Raw genomic sequence first — 8,531 nt, 5'->3', positions numbered from 1 at the left:
ATCAACGCAGGTGTTGAAACTGTTTTCCTTCTTGATTTGTATAGCTTTGAAGTTTGCTTCTTACGGTTATACTTTTGGCTCAATCTGTACATTACCGAAACTGAATTTTGAATATTTCCTATGGCTTTAAAGGACATAATATAGGTATAACCACACGTTGGAAAATTACCGATTTGCAAAGTTGAATTAAATGTTACTCACAGCAAATAGAAACTAATTTAGCATGATTCCTTGAATATCATTTATTTCTTTAGCGAACTTAAACTTACGGCCTAAATTTTAAACACTGCCTAGAATGAAAATCATGACTTTTGATAAAAATTAAAATAGGATTTCTATATGTATTATTATTATTATTATTATTATTATTATTATTATTATTATTATTATTATTATCAGTACACCTTGATTTAACATTTTCATTAGATGAATTGGCGGAGAAGGGTTGTGTTTAGAAGAATGAAACTCCATGGAATAAGAAACATTTAACCTTTATTTCGTATTTCTTGGTTTGAATAACATATTGTAAATTAAATTCTACAATATTTTGAATTATTCTGCTTATATATATATATATGTGTGTGTGTGTGTGTGTGTTTGTGTGTGTGTGTGTGTGTGTGTGTGTATGTGTGTGTGTGCATAAAATTTTAGTCATTCGTCGAAAGATTATTTTGCCGATATGTCAATTAATCTCATGTAATAGCTGAATTAATTTGCTTTCACCGATTCACAATAGTCTCAATGCTATTTCGGTCGCGATCATCAGTTGTTTACCATGAAATACTGTTTCGGGAATTTAATAACAAAAACAGTATAGTAAATAATGGCTCCTCGGCAGGGTTGATCAAACACTACCTTCTTTAGACATGCCGACTGTCATCACGAAGGTTCTAGGTTCGATCCTCCGATCCTCGGCTTGGGAGAGGTGTTAGTCTAGCGGCACTGATGAGTTGTGAAACAACGAAACAGGTCTGTATGTCGATGACTAAAATATATTTTATAAAGCTCCCCTCTTCGGTAGAGCACTCTCGTAAATTATCTTACTCGCTACTTAATTTAACTGAAATAATGCGAAGCTCGCGATTTGTTTACAAACAAAATGTTTGAGCCCTCTACGAGTGGCGGACGGATGTTTATTTAAATAGACATTCGGATAGTTTAATTTCGGCCACCGATTCCGTAGTCAGGGGATAGGACTGCCGACTGTCATCACGACGGTTCTAGGTTCGATCCTCGGCTTGGGAGAGGTGTTAGTCTAGCGGCACTGATGAGTTGTGAAACAACGAAACAGGTCTGTATGTCGATGACTAAAATATATTTTATAAAGCTCCCCTCTTCGGTAGAGCACTCTCGTAAATTATCTTACTCGCTACTTAATTTAGCTGAAATAATGCGAAGCTCGCGATTTGTTTACAAACAAAATGTTTGAGCCCTCTACGAGTGGCGGACGGATGTTTATTTAAATAGACATTCGGATAGTGTAATTTCGGCCACCGATTCCGTAGTCAGGGGGTAGGACTGCCGACTGTCATCACGACGGATTCTAGGTTCGATCCTCGGCTTGGGAGAGGTGTTAGTCTAGCGGCACTGATGAGTTGTGAAACAACGAAACAGGTCTGTATGTCGATGACTAAAATATATTTTATAAAGCTCCCCTCTTCGGTAGAGCACTCTCGTAAATTATCTTACTCGCTACTTAATTTAGCTGAAATAATGCGAAGCTCGCGATTTGTTTACAAACAAAATGTTTGAGCCCTCTACGAGTGGCGGACGGATGTTTATTTAAATAGACATTCGGATAGTTTAATTTCGGCCACCGATTCCGTAGTCAGGGGGTAGGACTACCGACTGTCATCACGACGGTTCTAGGTTCGATCCTCGGCTTGGGAGAGGTGTTAGTCTAGCGGCACTGATGAGTTGTGAAACAACGAAACAGGTCTGTATGTCGATGACTAAAATATATTTTATAAAGCTCCCCTCTTCGGTAGAGCACTCTCGTAAATTATCTTACTCGCTACTTAATTTAGCTGAAATAATGCGAAGCTCGCGATTTGTTTACAAACAAAATGTTTGAGCCCTCTACGAGTGGCGGACGGATTTTTATTTAAATAGACATTCGGATAGTTTAATTTCGGCCACCGATTCCGTAGTCAGGGGGTAGGACTGCCGACTGTCATCACGACGGTTCTAGGTTCGATCCTCGGCTTGGGAGAGGTGTTAGTCTAGCGGCACTGATGAGTTGTGAAACAACGAAACAGGTCTGTATGTCGATGACTAAAATATATTTTATATATATATATATATATATACAGACACCTCAGTTCGACTAGGCTGAATGAACTGAAAATAACACTGCGGAAAAGAGGATATCCACTACCACTAATACAGAAAAAATTCCAATAGACCAACTAAGAATCCCAATAGAACACGACAAAGAACAAATTTTAGCGTACATCTCCACACACAACACAAACAACCCAAAACTATTTACACAGATAACAAAAAACCTTATCCTTCTCAATCAGAACGACAAACTAAACAACATACTTAAAACAACAAAAATGATAAAAAGCAAACGCCAACCCAAAAACTTAAAACACATCCTAACTTCCTCAAAACTGGTTCCACACACTACAAAAGGGGTTACAAAATGCAGCAAACCGCGATATGGGTATGTGCCATAATAGTAGAAGGTAACACATACACATTCAAAAACCCAACACAAACATTCAAAATAAAAAAGGATCTAAATTGCACCTCCAGAAATGTAGTATATGCACTAAGATGCACAGCATACAACAAATCCTACATACGCGCCACCAAAAATTTCAGCAATAGAGTGGCTTTACATAAGAGCAACATCAAAATTGCAGATAGCAGACACATCTATGTTTCAAAACATGTACACACATGCAGTGGAAATAGCTTCAAAATAATGCCAATCTTCCAAACAGACAATAATTATATTTACTTACACAGGAAAAAACTTCATAACAAGATTCACTCCCGAACTAAACAGAGCTTAATATCATCACACAAAAACATGAAATGCAAGGCACACTCGCATGCACATACATATGCATATACACACCCACACATAAATCAGAACCGATAAATTAAAACACACACACGCGCGCGCGCATAATACAACCACACATAGACATAACACCCCTGTCTTTAATACAACACACTGAACAATACAAACCCTACTTAACCTCGAAACCAACAACACTAGGAAACACCTAGAACCATAGTGTAATATCTGTTCCAACACTTCGCTCCCCCCTCAGTCAGTGGAGGAGAAATCTCTCATGACTGAGATAACTATCGTCCCTATATATATATATAAACAGAGAGAGAGAGAGAGGGGGGGATAGAGAGAGAAAGAGACGACCATATTTAACATTAGAAATTAACTTCCGAGAATCGGATCATGCCTAATCCAAAATCAGATTATAGCTTACAGATCTAACACAGACATGTCGATATCTTTTCAGGCACAGCTTTATAACAATTATTCATAATTTAAGAAGTTCATCTTAGAAAATTTCTGCAGATTCACAAATTCGTCAAAGTAAAATATCTTTAATACGATTTTAATAATAATCTTTAGCGGCATATTTTCAAATTAATTTCGTATATATTCAACTCACGAAATATTTTCTATGTTTATTGTTGCATTTTTAAATTACATTTACACACTCACACACACACACGCATATATATATATATATATATATATATATATATATATATATATATATATATATATACATATATATTATCAATTTTTTATTTATAGAAAAATTATTACCTACATATGTGCATATATATATGCTCCCTATCTTGGGTTGAGCATATTGGCAAGTGATACACAACTTACCATTAGCGTATTTAATCGATGCTCTTTGTGTAAAAAAATTGAGCTTAGGTATTTGGACAATGTCAAAGCATTGTTAATTCACTTCCCGCACAGCAGCAGCCGAATAGCACAAAGGTTAGACGCTGTGACTGTCGTTTGAGCAGTTGGGTTTCGATCCTGGCTTGTGGTAATTGCTTGTTTAGCCGCACTGATGAGCTGCGAAACAGCATTGTAGGTGGATGACTATATAATAATATACATATATATATATTATGATTGTTTTAATTTATAGAGAATATATTGCCTCCACATGTATATACATGTTTCGGCTGGGATCTATTTCTTAATTCAATCATCCTTAGGCCTCTACAATCAATCGTCATAAATTCGGATAGACGAATCTTTATAAGTAAAAAAGCTTTTATGAATAAAGTTATACTATAAAAAACGTTTTATTTGTTATTGAGTATTATTTTATAAAGACTAGAGTTTCATTTGATCACTATCTTGGAGACAATAAAATTCACTAATAATATATTTATACTAAAATTTTTAGCCTGTTAAAAACGGGCAAAAATTTTTGCCCAGTGTATTTGAATGAGTATTTTTGCCAAATTGATTGTTGAATATAATTAAATTGGCACTCATTTTTTTCAGTAAATACTAATCCTTATTAATTTTTAATTGGTCATTGAATGGATTCCATAATATATACTTCGCTTCATCTTATGACAACAAAGGTCAATATTAGTCAGATCGGCTCAGTAGTATCCGAGAAAACTTCGAGGGTAAATGGAGTATTGTGATGACTAATCCCTATTTATCCCTATTAATTCCTATTAATCCCTATTAATCCCTAAGTGTGTTTTGAACGGATACTATAATGCTTATTTAACTGCAGGTTATCATCGGAAACTTCCATACAAAATGTCAGCCAAATCGGCACAGTAGTTACCGGAAAATGTGGAACGCACAGACAGACAGACAGAAGGACTAAGAGAATATTATTATTATTATTATTATTATTATTATTATTATTATTATTATTATTATTATTATTATCATCATTATTATTATTATTATTATTATTATTATTATTATTATTATTATTATTATTATTAGCGAGAAGATGGGGCATAGCTTTGGTTCTGGTAACTCACTGACAGTAATCGCTGGTGTTCCCTGGAGTCATGGTGACAAGTCTTTCTAGATTTTCAGTACTCTCTTAACCTTTTGATAACTTTTGCAAATTAATTTGCGTTACCGCAACGGTTCATGGTCATTGATTTCTAACTGGTAATTACCATTAATCATTACTGGAATTTGGATGGAAATAAACCTCCATAAGGTCCTAGTCTACTTCGCACTCATTCAGTGGGTGTCTGGCTAATGCTTCCCCTCTCAATCTTTCCATCCTCGTTAACCCTTCGGCTATTTGGTGTGGAGCCAGTCGATGTTAGCTCTCCTGTATGTCATTTGTTTTTATTTCAGAAAGAAATGTTGCCAATTTACTATTTTGCAATTTCTGTTTTCTTCATTGTATCTTTTTGTTTTACGTCTTTTGCAGTTTATATTCGTCCGGTTAACGTTCGGGCATTTTCCTTAATATTTGAGCTGTATTCAGCATTACTGTTTTCTTTTTTGTTTTGTTTTGTTTTTGTATAATCTCAGTCTATCTATCTATTCCGATTTCTCCTATATTTGTTTTCAAATTCTTACGGACTGTTCCTAATTCTCCTACAATTATTGGTATTATATTGGTTTTTATTGTTTATTATTATTATTATTATTATTATTATTATTATTATTATTATTATTATTATTATTATTATTATTATTATTGTTATCATTATTATTATTGTTACCATCATTATTATTATTATTATTATTATTATTATTATTATTATTATTATCATCATCATCATAGATCATTGTACCTACCGACATTCACATATCTAATTCATCTCATCATAACCCAACATCTGTTTCCAAAGTTAAATCAAATTTGATGTTACCCAGTTTTTATCGTCTAATCAAATATTTAATTATCAATCGATTATCAACAGCACACAACGCACTTATTGACCGTATTCCACAACAACAATTCTTAAGGAAAACGTATAGCCACATTGATTTATAACGTAATTAAAACTTAATCATGCAAACTTATATCGAATTAACATACACACTTATTTTCAAATTCTTACATTGTCTTCAACATATTCAACTAGCTGATCCGATCTGACATTGCCCGGAAATATGTATATTTTATTTTACGCAGTCCTTACGTTTTTACTGTAAAATAACGAAAGGATAAATATTGCGAGTTATATACATTTAGGCAGATTTCTTTGTTTTTTGTTTTTTTTGTATGTGCATGACACACTCGTACGGCACAATCACGTTGACACACCGGTTCTCGCCAGATCATCGAAGTTAAGCAGCGTTGAGCCTGGCCAGTACCAGATGGGTGATTATTTGGGAAGACTAGGTGCCGTATGTACCTTCTGGGAAGGTTTGGCGTGGGGCCAGCACCCTCATCCTGTGAAAAGAACTCCTCGCTACAAAAACATTTACAAAAAGTTGTAGATGGCCTATGCCCCTCCAAGGGCTCAAGGGCTATGGGGAATATCTCACTCATAAGCTAACTAGTATTTTAAATGATAAGTCATCAGGTACTAATTAAGCAAGATTCGTTAAATTCAATTTCTTCCTAAGACTTATTAAGCTTAAGCTTTTTTATACATTTACTAGAACCAAAATCATGTGATTATTGGTGTAAGGTGGCTCGAATACGTGATTATGGTTCACGTATATTAAAGGAGAGCGAAACTAGTAGAGGTCCGCTAAAGCTGCGAATTAAAATATGATAACTTAACGTGATACTTGTTAGTTTACTTAATAGGTGTTGCCATCCGTTAGGTACAATAATAGAAGTCCGTGTCGAGTAGCAACAACTGTTAGGTGAGTGTCTGCTAAGTGTAAGCATTCCAGTTCGAAGCTTAAATTGACTCCAACCAGTGACATGTATTTTGACCAAGATTGAAATAATGATTCTAAACCTAACATTAATAATATTTAGATATTATTCTTAGAAAAGTGGAACAAAGTTATTCCAGGAATTTTTTTACCTGTCCTATGACAGGTATTTTTCTAGTCAAATAATATATAAAGTAAGATGGATATATTTCTTTTTTGTGCGCGACGAATAAATTTCAATTCTAACTTTTAAATAGTCTCCAAAACCGTAAACAAAATATACTTGCAATTGTGGATGTTTTTATCTAATAGATCCGCTTTGTCTACCAAGCTCCAATCCCTGCCTTTACACCCCAGCAAAGCATTCTCCACGTACTGTGCTCGAATTAACTTACTACACGCGTTTCTCCTCAATATAAATATATCTGATCAACCTGACTAACAGCAAAATCCCTACCCCTTTCACTGTAGAGATCGTCAGGTGCCAGAAAAAGTGTCTACTTTTTTAACCGCTTGTATTTTTCTCAACGTGCGTGTTTGTGTTTCATTTTTACTCAATGATTCCTCAACCGTACAAAATATGCAGAAATGTAAATGTAATATGAACAAATATCTTGCTTGCCAATTCCCTAGGAAGGCTTATACTAACTCTGTCTTGTTTGGATTGAATACACATAAAAATAAAATTTTAGTTTTTGAAATCGCTCTTCAAAATAACTTTGGAATTAATAAAAAACTAATTTGCATATATTTGGTTTAAAACAAAAAATAAGCATTAAAATCTTTGCCAACAGAAAAAAACATGTTCAAAGAGACTTTGCGAGCATGCATAGTCTCTATCGTTATTTTCATAGCAACTACACTATATGTTCCCCCTGTAAAGCATTTGCGGCAAACACTTAACTGGCTACAACCACTATCAACAATTTCCCTTACACCACGCATGTCAAACACGCGGTCTGTGAGCTGCATGCGGCTATCGTAGACACGCTTGCGGCCCGGCCAAATGATTTCCCTTTCTCCCACAACTCATTAGCGGTGGTTTGGTCCGTTTTGGCGTAGTAGAAGTGGAAGGGGATGATTTTCAGTGAAGTCTTATAAAAAGTAACAGAAAATCTAAGCTAAATAATAACCTAAATGTTTTGTTTTTGTAACTAAAATTTACTAATTCTCTTATTCTAATGTGTAGTTTTTACGTTTTTAAAATATGTTTTATCGTGTGGGATTATCATCTTTTATTGAAACTGAAGCTTAGAGAGTTATATTGATGTTAGAAGATTATTACCCTCTTGAAGATGCGGTAAAACTATTTTTAAATCCGTCCCTATAAAATAAAATGATTTTATTTAAAAATTTATGAAATATTATTATTTAATTGCAATTTAATTACATTTTTTGTAAATTAAGCCTGGATCAATTTATAGATAATTAATTTTTGTCAGGTAAATATTTTTTTTAATTTTAATTTTATTTAGATTTTTAAATTTTGAAGTTGACTTTCTAAGTGAAACTGGCATAGGCCAACCACTTCCCTAGACGAATTCATAATTAAAGGACACTCTAACTTAGTATCTAAATCTGACCCCCAAGATTGTCATGGGCATGGAATATGTGCCTACATTAAAGATGGCTTTCCGTGTGGTATGGATATCTCCAGAGAAGAGCCTAATTTACCTTATATGTGCTTCCG

This window comes from Euprymna scolopes, chromosome 17, assembly GCF_053919585.1.
Source record: "Euprymna scolopes isolate OS-2025 chromosome 17, ASM5391958v1, whole genome shotgun sequence".
Classification (NCBI taxonomy): domain Eukaryota; kingdom Metazoa; phylum Mollusca; class Cephalopoda; order Sepiida; family Sepiolidae; genus Euprymna; species Euprymna scolopes.
Note: the sequence above shows the minus strand (reverse complement) of the source record.